General features: G+C 48.6%; 1 protein-coding gene across 6 annotated transcripts in view; it reads left to right on the forward strand.

The window, feature by feature from the left end:
* PAPPA2 (pappalysin 2) overlaps positions 1-19,647 on the forward strand; it is a 478,727-nt gene that overhangs the window by 46,856 nt on the left and 412,224 nt on the right. For 2 of the 6 annotated variants that reach the window (XM_068239635.1, XM_068239629.1), the window contains exons 2-3: positions 800-916; positions 12,635-12,680. The exons of 2 other annotated variants lie outside the window; for them this stretch is intronic. The gene's annotated coding sequence lies outside the window, so the exon portion shown is untranslated. The remainder of the gene's footprint in view (positions 1-799; positions 917-12,634; positions 12,681-19,647) is intronic. 2 more of the 6 variants (XM_068239632.1, XM_068239631.1) reach the window with 2 other exon arrangements.

A 19,647-nucleotide genomic window follows, 5' to 3' on the forward strand; every position in this document is an offset into this window, starting at 1 on the left:
GTGGAGCAGAAAGGAAGAGGAGACCTCAGTGCCCTGTGAGAGGCAAATATTAAATTGGTGCCAGAGCTTCCCTGTGTGCACTGCATGGTGGTTACTGAGGGGGCGCCAGTGGAGAAGCCTACCAGGTCCCCTCTTGCCCTGACCCACCAGCAGCCACAGCGCCTGATCTTTCAGAAATTATGCCACAGCTAGGGATGCTCATTCATGATGAAATGTCCACATAAGAACTTGGAAATCAGATTTAATATACAAAATTAGGAGGGACTGAGAAGTGCAAAACGCAGACCCCACTAAATAAACATGTAAATTACATGTTTATTTAGTGGGGTCTGCGTTTTGCACTTCTCAGTCCCTCCTAAGGCTCATATATATATTTCCTCCCTCTATACCCTGGTTGCCAAAACAGGATCCCCTTATTCTGTACATGTATGTCTTGGGGCCCGATATAATACACACTACGGCTATCCAGGGGCATGGACTAAAGTTATAATATATATTTTCTATACTGTATGGATTTTAAGGTTTACCCAGGCATGCCTTAGGGACCCAACTGGTGTATGCATATGCGGGCGCGTGGATACGTCTATGTGCCCACATACCGCTGGGGGGACACATGCCATGATTTTAATTTATGTATATTTTTTTTCCCATAAGGACATATGCTTTGCTTTTATACATTATTGTTGTATTATGAAGTTTTGTATTATGATGTTTTTTAATACCAACTATTGACTGGAATATTATTGTACAATGTTTTAGCTGTATGTTTGTTCTGACTGTGGCCATATTGTATCTTAAGGCACATCTATAGACCTGAGGAAGCGGCTCGGCCGCGAAACGCGTTGTCACTTGTGCCCGAATAAAAAGCTTGAAAAACTCCAACCACCACTGTGCGTATGAGTCCTACTGTTATAAGGTAGGAAAGGCAGTACCTTATTCCAATTATTATTTAAACTTACAGTCATAAGTCCACGGGCGCCTCCCATCCTTTTTTTCCCAGTTTATCCTACCCCTGTCTAGGGGAGTGCACACTTGGAAGGCTTTTCCAGTGGCACATTTTTTCTGTGGAGCTGCGACCAACTACACTGCTAGAAGCAAGGCCGAGTGAGGACGGTACTTCCTCACATGCGATCAAAAGTGGTTGCATATATATAGCAACCCAAACTTTGTGAGTATATTTCCTCCCACGTGCACATATATTCTGGTGTCCCTTTGGTAATACACCAGATCGGGCTCCTGGTCTCTCTGTGTCTTTTTTTGTCTTTTACAAAGAACCCACTCTAAGCATTACTTTGTACTCATACTGTGCTGCGTGATCTGGTTTGCATGTATTCTTGTATTGTCTTATTGCTGTATGTCACCCCTAAATATTGTCTATAACCTTAACTAATGTCCAGCGCTGTGTAATATGTTGGCGCTTTATAAATGCAATTAATAAATAAATTATAAATAAATAAATGACCGCAACTTGGCAATATTAGCCCACTCACGGAACTTGGAAGCATTGGACCAATCAGAGAATGCAGAGTCAGTTCAGAAATGTTTGGCCAATTAGAGAATGCAAAAAATTATCAAATCAAGACTACTTGGAAATCTGTGGGATCGGTAATCGACATTGGTGGAAATCGTAATTTACGTGGAATCAGAAATTGGAATAGGTTTGCAGAGTTCTGCTAATTGATCTCACTAGGCTTAAACTATACAGTTTGTAGTGGAGCAGGTAAACAATTTATCTTCCACATACTGATTGTTAACCTGGTGTACCACCAGTAGCAGAAATCTTGTCTTATATTGTTCTCACTGCTACTACTGCTTAATACAGTACAAAGCCATGCCAATGTCACTGCTGCCCCTGCAGTCACCCCAACACCCTGTTACCATTAGTTTGTGAATGTAGTGTGATAAAACGCGGAAAAGCCGCCGCATGTACTGGCGGCAAGGCGGCTGATTCCGCGTCCAGCGCGGCGGTTTGTCCGCAGCAGCGTGCGTCTGGTGTTGCTGGGTCTGTTAGTTCACACAGGTTGAGGATTACGCGCACGCGTGCTGAGAGGCAGATCTTTTATGACAAACGAGGAGGGATCAGCTGACCAGCTTGGTCAGCTGACCTCAAGGCAAGTGACTATTGGTCGATCACTGATGGGTGGCGCCAGAGAGCGTTGCGCTATATATAGTCACTGCTGGTCACTTTCAGGTTGTCTGCCGTTGCGAACACTTACGTGGAAGCACTCAGACCTCAGTCAGATCCAACAGTGTGTTAGAACCAGGAGGACCTGGGAATTCACACTGAGCCAGATTACCTCTGTTATTATTGTGTTATCATTCTGTTATACTTCAGACTAGTTCCAGGGTGTCGAGACCACGGACCTCACACCCAAGACTAGGGACTCTGTGTTATCATTCTGTTATACTTCAGACTAGTTCCAGGGTGTCGAGACCACGGACCTCACACCCAAGACTAGAGACTCTGAGTTATCATTCTGTTATACTTCAGACTAGTTCCAGGGTGTCGAGACCACGAACCTCACACCCAAGACTAGGGACCCTGTGTTATCATTCTGTTATACTTCAGACTAGTTCCAGGGTGTCGAGACCACGAACCTCACACCCAAGACTAGGGACCCTGTGTTATCATTCTGTTATACTTCAGACTAGTTCCAGGGTGTCGAGACCACGGACCTCACACCCAAGACTAGGGACCCTGTGTTATCATTCTGTTATACTCCAGACTAGTTCCAGGGTGTCGAGACCACGGACCTCACACCCAAGTCTAGGAATACTTTGTACCATCATATTATACTCCAGACTAGTTCCAGGGTGTCGAGACCACAGACCTCACACCCAAGACTAGGCATTGTTGATATCTGTTATGACCTATTGCATTCCTGACTATCCCTCTGCTTTCTGATTCAGTACCTACGTATATCTAATTACCTGTTGCCAGACCCTGCTTGCCTTGGATACCGAATCAGTTTTCTGCCTTTGTACTTTGTCTGTGTGTTGCCGACCTGACTTGCCCGACCAAGAGAGCTATCTCTCCCCTTAAGAGATAGTCTCCAGAGCTGCTAGTGACGTCCACCTTTCAGGTGTCACTCACTCACAGGCCCTTCCTATCTTCACCATGGGACTCCACCCCTTTGGAGGTCTCAGGCTGCTGGAAGGTTTTTGTACTTCCCAAAAGGCGGTATCGCCCGTACTGCCAAAGACCACCTGCTCCTCGGGTGGTCTTACTCAAAGTCATTACTGTTGCACCAAACACTCACACTATAAAGGTGTCCAGAGGTTAGTTATACTTGGATTATCTGTGATTCTGCAGATCATAAATAATCAGGTATAATCTGTATTCTTGGTGATACTGCAGATCACCAATAATCAGATTCTCTCTGCTGACACCGATCGTTACAGAACGGCAGACCAAAACCAAATGGACGCACTTAACAGCCGTCTTGATGCACTCACCACTACGGTGGAGAATTACACCCGGGTGCTGGACAGTCATCAGACCCATATCAACGCTTTGTCTGGGTCTGTACAAGTCTTTCAGACGGCTGTAAATACAGTGTGATCTCCTCCAAGTACAGACTTACGTATGCCTGTACCCGAAAGGTTTTCTGCTCACAGATCGGACTTTCAGAATTTTAGAAATCGAGTGTTATCGTACTTTGAGTTGAGACCTACCTTGTCGGGAACCGTGGCACAGAGAATCACGTTCATTAAGACTCTGTTGTCAGGGGATTCCCAGACCTGGGCATATGGTCTTCAGATAGGGAATAAGGCCCTAGCATCGGTTGAGGAATTTTTTAAAGCTATGGCTATAATTTATGATGATCCGGACATCGCCTCTACCGCTGAGCGGATGCACTCACCACTACGGTGGAGAATTACACCCGGGTGCTGGACAGTCATCAGACCCAGATCAACGCTTTGTCTGGGTCTGTACAAGTCTTTCAGACGGCTGTAAATACAGTGCGATTTCCTCCAAGTACAGACTTACGTATGCCTGTAACCGAAAGGTTTTCTGGTCACAGATCTGACTTTCAGAATTTTAGAAATCGAGTGTTATCGTACTTTGAGTTGAGACCTACCTTGTCGGGAACCGTGGCACAGAGAATCACGTTCATTAAGACTCTGTTGTCAGGGGATTCCCAGACCTGGGCATATGGTCTTCAGATAGGGAATAAGGCCCTAGCATCGGTTGAGGAATTTTTTAAAGCTATGGCTATAATTTATGATGATCCGGACATCGCCTCTACCGCTGAGCGGAAGCTCAAGACTTTGCGGCAGGGCAAGGATCCGGTTGAAGTTTACGCAGCTGAGTTCAGGAAATGGGCAGTTTCAGCTAGATGGGGGTCATTTGCACTTCTGGACTGTTTTTTGTCAGGCTTGTCAGACGCAGTATCTGATCTAATGCTGGGTCATCCAGAGCCGAAGTCTATTGATGAGGTCATTTCATTAGCAGTCAGATTTGATCATCGTCTACGGTACCAGAAACAGACTCGGGGTAGGAACAATGTGAGATATGTTTCTTACGCCTCTCCTCCACCCGTTTCACCTCCACCGGAACAGATGCAGATTGGTCGGTCGAAATTGTCCTGGGTGGAGCAGAATCGCAGAAAAACTGAACAGTATGTATTTATACTGTGCAGAGGAGGGTCACAGAGTGCAGAATTGTCCCAAGAAGTCGGGAAACGCTGCCGCCTAAGTGTAGTCGGAGGTAATACCCTAGGCGCGCAGTACTTACCTCTAGACGATAAACGTTTGCTCCTTCCTTGTACTGTATCTTGGGGAGATCAAACAGTGACCACCGAGGCCTTCCTAGATTCTGGCTCAGCAGCTTACTTCATGGATTACGAATTCGCTAAGAAATTAGGGATTCCTATTTCTCCTCTGAATCAACGGATTCTGGTCACTGCAGTGGACGACTCTGCTCTGCAGAGTGACTACCCTCTGTCTCAGACCCCAGAGTTAAGGGTTACGGTGGGGGTGTTACACAAAGAGAATTTACAGTTTCTGGTTTTGCGAATGACAACTTCCACGATCATTCTTGGCATGCCATGGTTACAACTTCACTCTCCTCAGATCAATTGGGCTTCAGGTCAGCTAACAATCTGGTCTAACCATTGTCATCATCATTGTTTAGCGAAGGTAACCTTGGGTAACACCAAGATTCAAGTGGAGGGTTTGCCAGGTCAGTATTCAGAATTTTCAGACGTGTTTAGCCCCAAATCAGCAGATAAACTCCCTCCTCGCTGTCCTTTTGATTGTCCCATCGATCTCAGGTCTGGTTGTATGCCCCCTAGAGGTCATCTCTATAATCTGTCTGGGCCAGAGAAATTGGCCATGCAAGAATATATCCGAGAAAATTTAGCTAAAGGTTTTATTCGTCCCTATCGGTCACCAGCAGGGGCAGGGTTCTTTTTCGTGAAAAAGAAGGATGGAGGCCTCCGTCCATGCATCGATTATCGGGGCTTGAATAAGATTACGGTAAAAAATCGTTACTCTTTGCCTTTAATTGACGATTTGTTTACCCAGGTCACCAATGCTAAGATTTTCTCGAAGCTGGATTTAAGGGGTGCATACAACCTTGTGCGTATCAGGGACGGTGATGAATGGAAGACGGCCTTTAACACACCCGACGGGCAATACGAGTACCTGGTGATGCCCTTCGGGTTGTGTAACGCTCCGGCCGTCTTCCAAGAGCTCATTAACGAGGTGTTCAGAGAGGTGTTGGGCAAATTCGTCTTGATATACTTAGACGATATACTGATTTTTTCTTCCAACCTCTCAGAACACAGGAAACATGTTGGGTTTGTGCTTCGGAAGTTAAGACAGAATATGTTGTATGCTAAACTGGAAAAAAGCATTTTCGAAGTGACTTCTGTCGCCTTTCTGGGGTACATAATCTCGACCTCTAGCCTCTCTATGGACCCTGGAAAGATTTCTGCTGTCTTGGAGTGGCCTCAGCCTGTGGGACTGAAGGCACTCCAGAGGTTCCTGGGGTTCGCCAACTACTACAGGAGGTTCATAAAGGGGTACTCTACGGTGATATCGCCTCTCACCAGTCTCACCAAGAAAGCGGCAGACACTCACCACTGGTCCCCAGAGGCCCATGCTGCTTTCTCCACTCTGAAGAAATTGTTCTGTTCTGCACCCATATTGAGACATGTAGATGTCACCTTTCCCTTTATCGTGGAGGTCGATGCCTCAGAGGTAGGGGTAGGGGCTGTGCTGTCTCAGCGTTCTGGGTTGCAGGGGAAACTTCACCCCTGTGACTATTTTTCCCGTAGATTTTCACCCGCAGAGAAAAACTATGATATAGGCAACCGGGAACTTCTAGCCATCAAGTTGGCCTTCAAAGAATGGCGTCACTGGCTAGAAGGGGCAGAACGCACCATTACAGTTTACACTGACCACAACAATTTGGAGTACATTGAGGGCGCTAAGAGACTTAGCCCGGTGGTCGTTGTTCTTTTCGAGATTCAGATATGTAATCACGTATACCCCTGGTAGTAAGAACATCAAGGCTGATGCCTTATCCAGGTGTTTCGAGCCCAAGACAGCGCAGCCCTCAGCCCCTGAGACCATTATACCGCAAAAAATGGTCCTGGCAGCCACTGAGACCTGGAAAGACTGGACTGTCACTCTGAGTCCATTCCAACAGGATGTTCCTGAGGGGAAGCCTGAGGGGGTTTTGTTTGTGCCCTTGCCTTTTCACCTACAACTGTTGCAACTGTTCCATTCCCACAAGAATGCTGGGCATCCTGGGGCCACTAGAACCCAGGATCTACTTGCTAGATGTGCTTGGTGGCCGTCATTGGCAACAGACTGTAAGGAGTTTGTGAGAGAATGTGCAGTGTGTGCTAGAAGCAAACCTTCTCGTCAGGCACCTGTTGGAACATTGCAGCCTTTACCAGTTCCGAGTGAACCTTGGACCCATTTGTCCATGGATTTTGTGGGCGAACTCCCCAGGTCTGAGGGCATGACGGTCATTTGGGTGGTAGTCGATCTATTCAGTAAGATGGCCCATTTTGTCCCTCTGAAAGGACCTCCCTCGGCCCAGGAACTGGCTGATCTCTTCATCCAGTACATTTTCCGGCTGCATGGCATTCCGGAAAATGTAGTGTCAGATCGGGGACTCAATTTGTATCAAAATTTTGGAGGGCATTTTGCCATCAGCTTGACATGGATCTTTCATTTTCATCAGGCTACCACCCACAGACCAATGACCAGACCGAAAGAGTCAATCAATCCCTGGAACAGTTTCTAAGATGTTATGTTGCAGATGCACAAACTGACTGGGTTAAATTTTTGCCGTTTGCAGAATTTGCACACAACAATCTGAAAAGCTCCTCTTCAGGATTTTCCCCATTTCAGGTGGTGACCCATTGCCAGTAGCTTCTACTCCGTTTCCAGCCCTGAAGAATTGGCGGAGGTCCTTGAAGCAAATTTGGGGGATAGTTAAGACAAATTTGGGGAGGGCTTTTCAGAATCAGAAGAAACAGGCTGACAAGAGACGTTCCATAGAGTGGGAATTCTCTCCAGGGGACTTGGTCTGGGTGTCCACACGACATTTGGCTCTAAAACAACTGTTACCCAAAGTAGGCCCTAGATTTGTGGGTCCTTTTCCAGTGACCAGAAAGATCAATAATGTCACTTATGCCATTGATCGCCCTACCATATCAAAAGTCAGGATCCGCACCGTCTAAAATGGGTATTTATTAAAGCTCTTAAAACATTACAAAAATGTAAAAAATTGTGTGCCGGGTCACCATTGACACACGGCGTTTCGGATATGCTCCTTCTTCAGAATGGTTCCAGTACACACTCGCCCTACCAGCATGCGTGGTGTGAGATCATTTCATGTGTCCTTGCTCAAGCCGGCAGTGCACGTGGATTCCGCTCCCCCCCCCCCCCTGTGTTGGTTGATGATCAACCTGAGTATGAGATTGAAAAGATTCTGGACTCACGGCTTGTGCAGAACTCCGTGCAGTATCTGGTTCACTGGAAGGGATATGGCATAGAGGAGAGAACTTGGGTGCCAGACTGTCGCATGCACGCAGAAGAATTAAAGAAGGAATTCCACAATCTGCATCCTGGAAAGCCTGGTGGGAAGTGTCCGGAGTCCACTCCTCAAGGGGGGTACTGTGATAAAACGTGGAAAAGCCGCCACGTGTACTGGCGGCAAGGCGGCTGATTCGGCATCCAGCGCGGCGGTTTGTCCGCAGCAGCGTGCGTCTGGTGTGGCTGGGTCTGTTAGTTCACACAGGTTGAAGAATACGCGCTGAGAGGCAGAACCTTTATGACAAACGAGGAGGGATCAGCTGACCAGCTTGGTCAGCTGACCTCAAGGCAAGTGACTATTGGTTCATCACTGATGGGTGGCGCCAGAGAGCGCTGCGCTATATATAGTCACTGCTGGTCACTTTCAGGTTGTCTGCTGTTGCAAACACTTACGTGGAAGCACTCAGACCTTAGTCAGATCCAACAGTGTGTTAGAACCAGGAGGACCTGGGAATTCACACTGAGCCAGATTACCTCTGTTATTATTGTGTTATCATTCTGTTATACTTCAGACTAGTTCCAGGGTGTCGAGACCATGGACCTCACACCCAATACTAGGGACTCTGTGTTATCATTCTGTTATACTTCAGACTAGTTCCAGGGTGTCGAGACCACGGACCTCACACCCAAGAATAGGGACTCTGTGTTATCATTCTGTTATACTTCAGACTAGTTCCAGGGTGTCGAGACCACGGACCTCACACCCAAGACTAGGGACTCTGTGTTATCATTCTGTTATACATCAGACTAGTTCCAGGGTGTCGAGACCACGGACCTCACACCCAAGACTAGGGACCCTGTGTTATCATTCTGTTATACTTCAGACTAGTTCCAGGGTGTCGAGACCACGGACCTCACACCCAAGACTAGGGACTCTGTGTTATCATTCTGTTATACTCCAGACTAGTTCCAGCCAGGGTGTCGAGACCACGGACCTCACACCCAAGTCTAGGAATACTTTGTACCATCATATTATACTCCAGACTAGTTCCAGGGTGTCGAGATCACGGACCTCACACCCAAGACTAGGCATTGTTGATATCTGTTATGACCTATTGCATTCCTGACTATCCCTCTGCTTTCTGATTCAGTACCTATGTATATCTGATTACCTGTTGCCAGACCTTGCTTGCCCTGGATACCGAATCAGTTTTCTGCCTTTGTACTTTATCTGTCTGTGTGTTGCCGACCTGGCTTGCCTGACCAAGAGAGCTATCTCTCCCCTTAAGAGATAGTCTCCAGAGCTGCTAGTGACGTCCACCTTTCAGGTGTCACTCACTCACAGGCCCTTCCTATCTTCACCATGGGACTCCACCCCTTTGGAGGACTCAGGCTGCTGGAAGGTTTTTGTACTTCCCAAAAGGCGGTATCGCCCGTACTGCCAAAGACCACCTGCTCCTCGGGTGGTCTTACTCAAAGTCATTACTGTTGCACCAAACACTCACACTATAAAAGTGTCCAGAGGTTAGTTATACTTGGATTATCGGTGATTCTGCAGATCATCAATAATCAGGTATAATCTGTATTCTTGGTGATACTGCAGATCACCAATAATCAGATTCTCTCTGTGTGCTGACACCGATCGTTACGTGTAGTAAGTGAATATACCCCCATTTTGAAGTCCAAGATAGTAAAGATTGTCTGCTAGCTCCTCTGCAGTGAAAGAGGTGGAAATGATGCCATATCGGCATTTGTTATTGTGATGACTGATGTGGTGACAGATCCTGACCGCTGTCCCCCCAAGTGTGAAATTTACAGCGACTCCGGCCTCCTCCGCTGTCACCCCGTATGGCACCAGGCACGTGTGTGATGTCACCACTTGGTGCAAGCCCCACAGGATCACTCACCACATGGTACATACGCCACGTGTTGGCACTCGTGATAATGATGGTCACGGGGATGACAGCGGAGGATGTCTGGAGTCGTGCCAGTGAGACAAGTGAGAATTTACAATAGGGAAGGGCATTTTACATTGGAGGGGGGAGGGGGGAGCAGCCAGGCAGGTGGTGGCATCGCTAGGCCAGTTCTGGATAGATGTCATGCATCCCATTCAGCTGCAGTGAGCAGAGGCAAGGAGCACAAACGCAGCCTAAAACTTATGAGGGGCATAAACAGTAATGTCCAAGGGGATTATTGGCTACCTATTTGCTGTAATCTGGTGGTGGTGGGGGCACACAAGAGCTACCATATACAAACATCTAGGGCAGCCTTTCTTACCCTTTGTACCCTGGGAAAACCCTTCAATTCATTTTTGGATCTCAGGGAACCCCTGTATTAGCGGAAGGATTTATTTTATTGTTGTCTTTAAAATGGATGTGGATAAACACTTTTTATTATTGAAACAGTCGGCATTCTGTGTTTATCCTGTACAGTGCACCTATTTCTTGCCCTCCATTATTGGGCTTCCTTTTGTAGTTGTCTGGCATAAGTGTTTATTTGATTTCTCTATTTCCTCTTCATCTGCTGTACACATATTCCTTGATCTGGCATTCCAAGTGTCTGTTCATGATTACAGCATAGTGGTAATGGTTCATGTGATCAATTGTGCCAGCGATGAACAAGTAGTGAAGTTAGAATTCAGGATGGGTAGAACAGTGTTAAGAGGACACAGATTTAAGAGAGGTAGTTTTGAAAGATTCTCACCCTGCCGGCTCAGTCCACTGTCACCCGAGGGAAAAATGCCAGCATTGCCAGGAAACCCCTGAAAAGTTCTTAACCACCCTGGCGTTCTATTAAGATCGCCAGGGTGGCTGCGGGAGGGTTTTTTTTTAAATTAAAAAAAAACTATTTCATGCAGCCAACTGAAAGTTGGCTGCATGAAAGCCCACTAGAGGGCGCTCCGGAGGCGTTCTTCTGATCGCCTCCGGCGGCCAAAAGTGACACGGAAGGCCGCAATGAGCGGCCTTCCGTGTTTTGTTTACTTCGTCGCCATGGCGACGAGCGGAGTGACGTCATGGACATCAGCCGACGTCCTGACATCAGCCGCCTCCGATCCAGCCCTTAGCGCTGGCCGGAACTATTTGTTCCGGCTGCGCAGGGCTCAGGCGGCTGGGGGGACCCTCTTTCGCCGCTGCTCGCGGCGGATCGCCGCAGAGCGGCAGCGATCAGGCAGCACACGCGGCTGGCAAAGTGCCGGCTGCGTGTGCTGCTTTTTATTTGATGAAAATCGTCCCGGCAGGGCCTGAGCAGCAGCCTCCGGCGGTGATGGACGAGCTGAGCTCGTCCATACCGCCCGGCTGGTTAAGGAACCCTGGCTAAGAAAGCCTGATCTAGAGGCACCAAGACTATCTAATACTTTGGGGATGGGGGGTGCCAAGGTTAGCTAATACTGCAATTGGAGGGGTGGCGTCCAGTTCTAGACTTTTTTGCTGCCTGAAGCAATACATTGTGAGGATGCCCCCCCCCCCCCCCCATCCCCCCACAATGTATTTGTACATAACCAGACTGGAGAGGAGAGACAATGGGTTGGGAATTGCAGGCATTCGCACATCTCTTACCCCCTCTGCCTTCTCTGAGACAGCATCTCCTCCCTGCTGGCCCGCAGCATCTGATCCCCAGGATGCCGAGTATGTGCTGCACCTGCGCTGCATTACTCACCCACTCTAAGAAGATTAGTGATGGGATCACCAGTCACACATGAAGTCCTGCTTCCCCTCTGACTACAGCGGCACCTCATGTGACCCAGCAGCATGTAACAGGTCACATGAGGCACCTCTGTAGTCATGGATACAAGACGCTGGACGGGCCATGGGAGCCTATAGGCATAGGCAGTACAGGCCATTGCCTGGAGTGTCATTGGTCCAGGGGTGCACCATGTTGCTTGATTAAGCCCCATCCCCAAATCAAGCCCCGCCCCCAGACTAAGCACTTCCCCATAGTTGTTCTGTTACTTGCTTCTGCTGGATCTACTTAGCGTAAGATGCAAGCAGCTGCCACATCTGTGCCTTGTGCATCCTTTTTTCCCCCTTTGTGCCTCCTTCTGTCTTCTTGTGCCTCCTTCAGTCCCTCGTGCCATGTCTGACCCCCTGTTTGTCCTCCTGTCTCCCTTCTGTCTCCCTTTGTGCCTCCTTCAGTCCCCCTGTGCCACCTCTGTCTCCTTCTGTGCCCCTTTGTGCCTCCTTGTGTCCCCTTTGCCTTTATTTGTTTTGTCTCGCCTGGGTTTTCTCGCCTGGAGTGACAAAATGGCTAGAGGCGCCCCTGGGACAGGCGAATGGAGATCCCATCGATGGAACGCTGAGAGCAGGTGAGTGAAGCAGCGCCAAGCATGATCTAGGGAGGGGGAGACAGGGAGCGCTAGGAAGGGGGCATTTGGGGAGGGGAGCCGCCTCTTGCTGCCCTCTAATTGTCGGTGTCCTGAATGGTGGGCATCAGAAGGTTGCTAAGACAACCCTTATACTAGTAATTTGGGCTGGGGATAGTGGTAGCCCCATCTAAAGGTTTGCAGGGGTGTTTGGTGATTTCTAGTTATGCCTGTGCAAAGTTGTGTTGCATAAAGCACAATAGAAAGTGAAGTACTCAGTAGTGTTGTGTTCAGTAATCACAGATGCAGAGTAACCGGAACGAAGTTTATTTGCAGGATTCAGCAGCTCTCTACAGGCCAGATGTATGAACACCACTCATAGGTAGGCCGAGTCCCATGACTGAATTTAATTACAATATTTTGATGCTATACAAGAATTAGCTTTAAAAGTCATTTTGCAATAATAATTAAGAAATGACTTATTGTTAATGATTGTTATGCTGAGTATTAGTTCATCCTCATCCCACAAATAGACACACTGTTCCCAACTGTTCTTATTTTATTGGTTCTTCATAAACTATTTGGATGAATGAAAATGTGTCATTACCATACCTTTATGAAAGCCTATTAAACGTTTATACCGTTGGTTTTAGAACTAATTGCTATGTTTTATAGATAATACTTTGTAAACTAGCTAAATACTGTTTCAATGTTTAAGAGAAAATAAATAATTGCTTATATTGTGTTTTTCATGTAACAGTGAACTGTGTAGAAAGAACAAGAAAACCTTCCAAACAAACTACAAAAAACAAAACTAAAACAGCCAATAAAAAAGGTGGTATGATGAAATAATAGAAGCGATACTCACAAGCCCTAGTTGCATATAAATGACCAATAAATGTGCTCACTCAGGTAAACCAGGAACTCCACCAGAACAGATTTACGTCAGATAAGCCTAGTGGCACAGATGTCCTGACACCCTAGCCTTCACCCTCCATGAACCTGCAAACACCCGACGAACCGCACCGCAAGTGTACTGGCTGGACCAGCTGTCAAACCTCCCTTATTTCCCCTGCCCGTCATAGGTCCCCCATAGTATTGGGTAGCTAGAGGTGCCCCTGACTGAAGTGAGAGCTGGTCAGTAGAATGCTGAGACTTGAGTAACCTTTCATTTACCCTCTGCTCGGGATTCTGCATAGGAAAGGAGGGAGGGAGGCACTTGGGAGGGGAGTGAGCTGCATTTCCGTCATTAGGCGCCTGTAGGCATGTGCCAGCAGTGCCTTATGGTAAAACCAGCACTGGTTGCCCTCCGAAAGGATATAATGTGGAAGAGAATAAAATATCAACCTTCCTGCCAGGGGTGTAATAACAACACACAGGGCCCTTCAGCAAAATTAGCATGGGACCCCCTGAGTTCTTAAACTCCCCCTGCCACTCCCTCCCGCTCCCCCTCAGCATGTACACCCCTCCCCTTCCCCCTCCCTATCTTGCAGTGATGCTCCACTGCTGAGTTTGGGCTCCTCCATTGTTTGTGGCAGTCGCATGCTCTATGATTGCATATACTCCAGCTCCCAGTTGCAATAAGAAGACTTACGTCCAATTTTCATCGACCCAGAGATCATTCTCCAATTAATATAGCCTGTGTATAGCTGAACTATCCTAGTGCGACACCATATTTAATATTTTATCATTTTAATAATTAATCTGCATTCAGTAAAGTTCCTCTTTATGTCATTGGCCCAGAATGTGCATGCAGATCAGATGCTATTGGTGGCCACACACCATGCAATTGTCTATATTTCTTTTCAAACTGAGAATTCCGATCAATTTTTTCTGGTTGGTTGTAACATTTAAAAAAAAAAAATCTGACCAATATATCACACCCACGTGTTCAATTTGTGAAAAACTGTGAAAAACGTGCATGGGTCTATACATCAACAAACTGACAATCTACCCTACACCATTAAAGGCCAACTGTGGTGAGAGAGCTATGGAGGCTGCCATATTTATTTCCTTTTAAGTAATACCAGTTGCCTGGTGTGCTGCATCCCAACACACTACATGCAGTGCGTTACTGCAAAAACCATGTGTTAACGGTGGCAGTAAGCATACTTTTCATTGGCTGTATGCTTGACTGTATGCGACAATGCATGGATAGCGTGTGGCACGACTTTCCCCTTCCGTTGTGTTCCTACGTTATTACAGGAAGTGCAGCACAACACCTACTGTGAATGTAGCCTTAAAGGACAACTGAAGTGAGATACAAGGGCGTTGCTAGGGTCCTAAGAGATCGGGGCACTTTTGGGCACTCCAGCCAAAAAAGGGTGTGGCCACACACCAGAATGTAGGTGTGGCCATAGGTGGAGCCACATTTACATTAACATAAAAGTGGTCTAAGTAGGCCTGCCCAGCAAACTGTTGGATGAAGCCCCCTCTCCATTAATGCAAAAAAAAAAAAAAAACACTAAGGGGAGAAGCCCAAAAGAGAAGATGTTTGCAGAATCTGGCCACAGGTGAGTAGAGTTTGACTCTCCCTGGGGGCATTCGGGGCACCCCAGAATAGATCCGTGGCACTTGCCGCTAGTGTTGGGCGAACAGTGTTCGCCACTGTTCGGGTTCTGCAGAACATCACCCTGTTCGGGTGATGTTCGAGTTCGGCCGAACACCTGATGGTGTTCGGCCAAACTGTTCGGCCGTATGGCCGAACTAAGAGCGCATGGCCGAACGTTACCCGAACGTTCGGCTAGCGCTGTGATTGGCCGAACGGGTCACGTGGTTCGGACCCGAACGCGCTCTGATTGGCCGAATGGGTCACGTGGTTCGGGTGAATAAATACCCGATCCACGTCATTTCTCCGCCATTTGTCTGTGGGTTTAGCTTTGGGTAGGCAGGCAGGGTAGTTCTCTCTCCAGCCAGGCTAGCCAGGGTCCCCCGGTCATTGTGTCGCTGCTGGGAATAGTAGTACACCGCTCACCCACACTATATAGCATTGTGTTTACTGCCACTCTGTGTGTCTGCTGGGAACAGTAGTACACCGCTCACACTGTATAGCATTGTGCTCTGTGTCGCTGCTGGGAACAGTAGTACACCGCTCACCCTGTATAGCATTGTGCTCTGTGTCGCTGCTGGGAACAGTAGTACACCGCTCACCCACACTATATAGCATTGTGTTTACTGCCACTCTGTGTGTCTGCTGGGAACAGTAGTACACCGCTCACCCACACTATATAGAATTGTGTTTACTGCCACTCTGTGTGTCTGCTGGGAACAGTAGTACACCGCTCACCCTGTATAGCATTTTGCTCTGTGTCACTGCTGGGAACAGTAGTACACCGCTCACCCACACTATATAGCATTGTGTTTACTGCCACTCTGTGTCTCTGCTGGGAACAGTAGTACACCGCTCACCCACACTATATAGCATTGTGTTTATTGCCACTCTGTGTGTCTGCTGGGAACAGTAGTACACCGCTCACCCACACTATATAGAATTGTGTTTACTGCCACTCTGTGTGTCTGCTGGGAACAGTAGTACACCGCTCACCCTGTATAGCATTTTGCTCTGTGTCGCTGCTGGGAACAGTAGTACACCGCTCACCCACACTATATAGCATTGTGTTTACTGCCACTCTGTGTCTCTGCTGGGAACAGTAGTACACCGCTCACCCACACTATAAAGCATTGTGTTTACTGCCACTCTGTGTGTCTGCTGGGAACAGTAGTACACCGCTCACCCACACTATATAGAATTGTGTTTACTGCCACTCTGTGTGTCTGCTGGGAACAGTAGTACACCGCTCACCCTGTATAGCATTGTGCTCTGTGTCGCTGCTGGGAACAGTAGTACACCGCTCACCCACACTATATAGCATTGTGTTTACTGCCACTCTGTGTCTCTGCTGGGAACAGTAGTACACCGCTCACCCGCCACTGTATAGCATTTCTGTACTGCCACTGTACTGCTGCCAGTCAGCGTGTACTTTAAGGATAAGTGAAATGAGGAAGAAATCCTGTGAAAGAGGGAGGGGCAAGGGAAGAGGTGTTCCCCCTGACGGTTCACGTACAGGCCACAGTGGAGCACCGAAGAAAACCCACTCAATACCGCCCATGTGGTCCAGGAAATCAACCCTCACCAATCCAAAAGAACAGGGCCAGATAATTAATTGGATGACCTCTCAAGCGTCCAGCAGTGGGTTAAGCAGCACCAGCACATCACGCACGAGGTCCGAGTCCTCAGCCAGTTACAAGGAGCCAGTGGGCACAAAGCTGACACAACCGGCAGCGACACCACGCACACAACTGCCAAATAACCAGTCCGAAGAATTTCCTCAGGACACAATGGGGTATTCGCAGGAGCTATTCCCAGCCCAACAAACTTCCACCTTTCAAACGTCAATGGAACAGCCAGAAATTTTGTGCCCGGATTCACAACCATTGACTGTGGGAAATGCACCGCGCACTGAAATGCAAGGCAAGTCCGAGGAGGACTTTGAAACCCAAATCCCAGAGCAAGTTGGGCAGGAGGGGTTTCAATTGCAGGAGGTCGGCCGAGAAGATCTTGAAGACGACGTTGGAGTGTGCTGCGCAGAGGTTGTTGTGGGGAGCTCTACTCCACGGCGGCGGCCCACAATCACATATGACGAGTTTGAGGAGATGGAAGAGGAGGAGGGTATGGACAATGTTGACAGAGACCCAGATTTTGTATGTGAAGGAGAACATCGCCGTCGTAGCAGCACAGATGAGTCTGTTGAAGAACCCACTGCTGCACGAGTTCGCCTTGTGCCACAAGGTAGGCGGCGTGAAATTTCAGGCACCACAAGCGTGGAAGTTCAAGTGAGATGCAAAAGAGGCGCAAACAGAAATCGCCAGCAAGGCAGGTGCTCCAAAGTCTGGCCTTTCTTTGAAGACTGCAGTGAGGATGGTACCATGGTGATTTGCAAGGTGTGCAAGACCCGCCTGAGCAGGGGGAAACATATTAACAACCTCTCCACCACCAGCATGACCCGCCACATGGTATCCAAACATCCCACTCTGTGGCCGCTAGGACAGGGTACCAGCAACACTGCCTCCCTTGGGGTCACCAGACTCACCACCAGACCCTCCTCAGCAGCAGCAGTAGCCCAGCCATTGCGTGGTTCACAACAACATTTACAAACATCAGACGACGCTGACACTGTCACTTTCCGGAATAGTGCTCTTGAGGTCTCCCAGTCATCAAACACAACAACCAACAGCCGTTCAGTGTGCAGCCCTACGGTTCAGTTGTCTGTCTCGGAGATGCTTGAGCGCAAGAGGAAATTGCCAGCAAATGACCCCCGGGCCGTGGCACTAACAGCCAGCATAGCCAAGCTTCTGGCCTGCGAAATGCTGCCATATCGAGTGGTGGAGACAAACAGCTTCAAGGGCATGATGTCAGTGGCCATCCCACGTTACGTGGTTCCCAGCCGCTACCACTTTGCGCGCTCTGCAGTGCCTTAGTTGCATGAGCACGTGGTCAGCAAAATAACCCGAAGCTTGAAGAATGCCGTTGCCTGCAAGGTTCACCTCACCACTGACACCTGGACGAGTGCGTTCGGTCAGGGTCGATACATCTCCCTTACCGCGCACTGGGTGAACCTTGTGGAGCCTGGCAGCGATTCCTCACCTGCTACGGCGCGGATGTTGCCCACGCCGCAAACAGCTGTACCGCCGTCCCTCCCACTGGATAACAACAGCAGCACCTACCTCTCTGACTCCTTCTCCTCCAACGCATCTCAAAGCTGTACCTCATCCGGAAACGCTAACCCAGCAGCAGTAGGATCGTGGAAGCAGTGCAGCACAGCTGTTGGCATGCGCCAGCAAGCGTTGCTGAAGCTGATCTGCCTTGGGGATAAGCAGCACACAGGGGAGGAAATTTGGAGGGGAATAAAGGAACAGACGGATTTGTGGCTGGCACCGCTGGACCTGAAACCGGGCATGGTTGTGTGTGATAATGGAAGTAATCTCATTCGCGCTTTAAGGTTGGCTAAGCTGACACACATCCCTTGCCTGGCGCACGTGATGAACCTAGTAGTTCAGCGGTTCCTGAGGACATACCCAGGCGTGGCCGATCTTCTGTTGAAGGTGCGACGAGTGGCCAAACATTGCAGAAATTCCAGTACTGCTTCGGGGGCACTCGCCAAGATGCAGGAGCGCTTCAATCTCCCCCACCATCGCTTGCTGTGTGATGTCCCTACGCACTGGAATTCTACGCTGCACATGCTAGCCCGCTTTTGCGAGCAGAAGAGTGCAGTGGTCCAGTACATGACGGCGCAGTACCGAGGCGCATCCGGACAGCTGCCAAGCTTCTGTGGATCCGATTGGGCCAACATGTTGGACCTCTGCCAAGTCCTCCAAAATTTTGAGCAATCCACGTTGCTTGTGAGCAGTGACAACTCTTCAGTCAGCATTACCATACCACTGCTGTGTTTACTGAAGAAGTCAATGTTGAAAATCAAGTAAACAGCTGTCATGATGCAACTGGGGGAATCTGAAGGAGAAAACGATCAGCGTGATGGTACCAACATCAGGCCATCCGCCTCAGGAAACGCTGGCCCCAGCAGCTATGACGAAGAAGAGGAGGAGGAACAGCTGAAGTTGGAGCAGGAATTTCATGCCACCACTGACGAGGGCCAGAGCGGTGCACGTTGGACTTCCACAATTCAGCGCGAATGGTCAGCAGAAGCAGACCAGGAAGAAGGTGACGACTATGATGCATCACAACAACTATCACAACGCTCACAAGAGGATGATGAGGATTCTGGCAGGACTCTGGCACACATGGCTCAATTCATGCTAGACTGCATTGAACGCGACCCACGCATTGTGCGCATTCTGGACAACACCAATTACTGGGTTTATACCCTTCTGGATCCACGGTACAAACACAATGTTCCAAAACTGCTTGAAGAAAGAGTCAGACAGGTCAAAATGGAAGAATACCAGCAGGCCCTTGTGGAGACTTTAGAGAGGAGATTGACATCCTCCCCTCCTCTAGCCAGTTGTACGCCGACAGACTGACTTCTGCAAACCCAGGACGACCAGGAGGGCAGCAAACAACACAAGCCGCAGCTAGTGCCCAAAAGGAAATGGTATCGGCAGTGTGCTTGGAGTGGGAAAATTTTCTGACACCCATGCAGCAGCCCACAGAACAGCAAGCGTGCAGATCCACCTCCAACACCGATCGCCTGGAGAAGATGGTCAAGGACTACATGTCAGATGGCGTAGCTGTGTTGAACAATCCATCTGCACCCTTCAACTATTGGGTATCGAAGCTAGACACCTGGCACGAACTGGCAATGTACGCAATAGAGGTGCTGGCTTGCCCGGCA

The sequence above is a fragment of the Hyperolius riggenbachi genome, chromosome 6 (assembly GCF_040937935.1).
Source record: "Hyperolius riggenbachi isolate aHypRig1 chromosome 6, aHypRig1.pri, whole genome shotgun sequence".
Classification (NCBI taxonomy): domain Eukaryota; kingdom Metazoa; phylum Chordata; class Amphibia; order Anura; family Hyperoliidae; genus Hyperolius; species Hyperolius riggenbachi.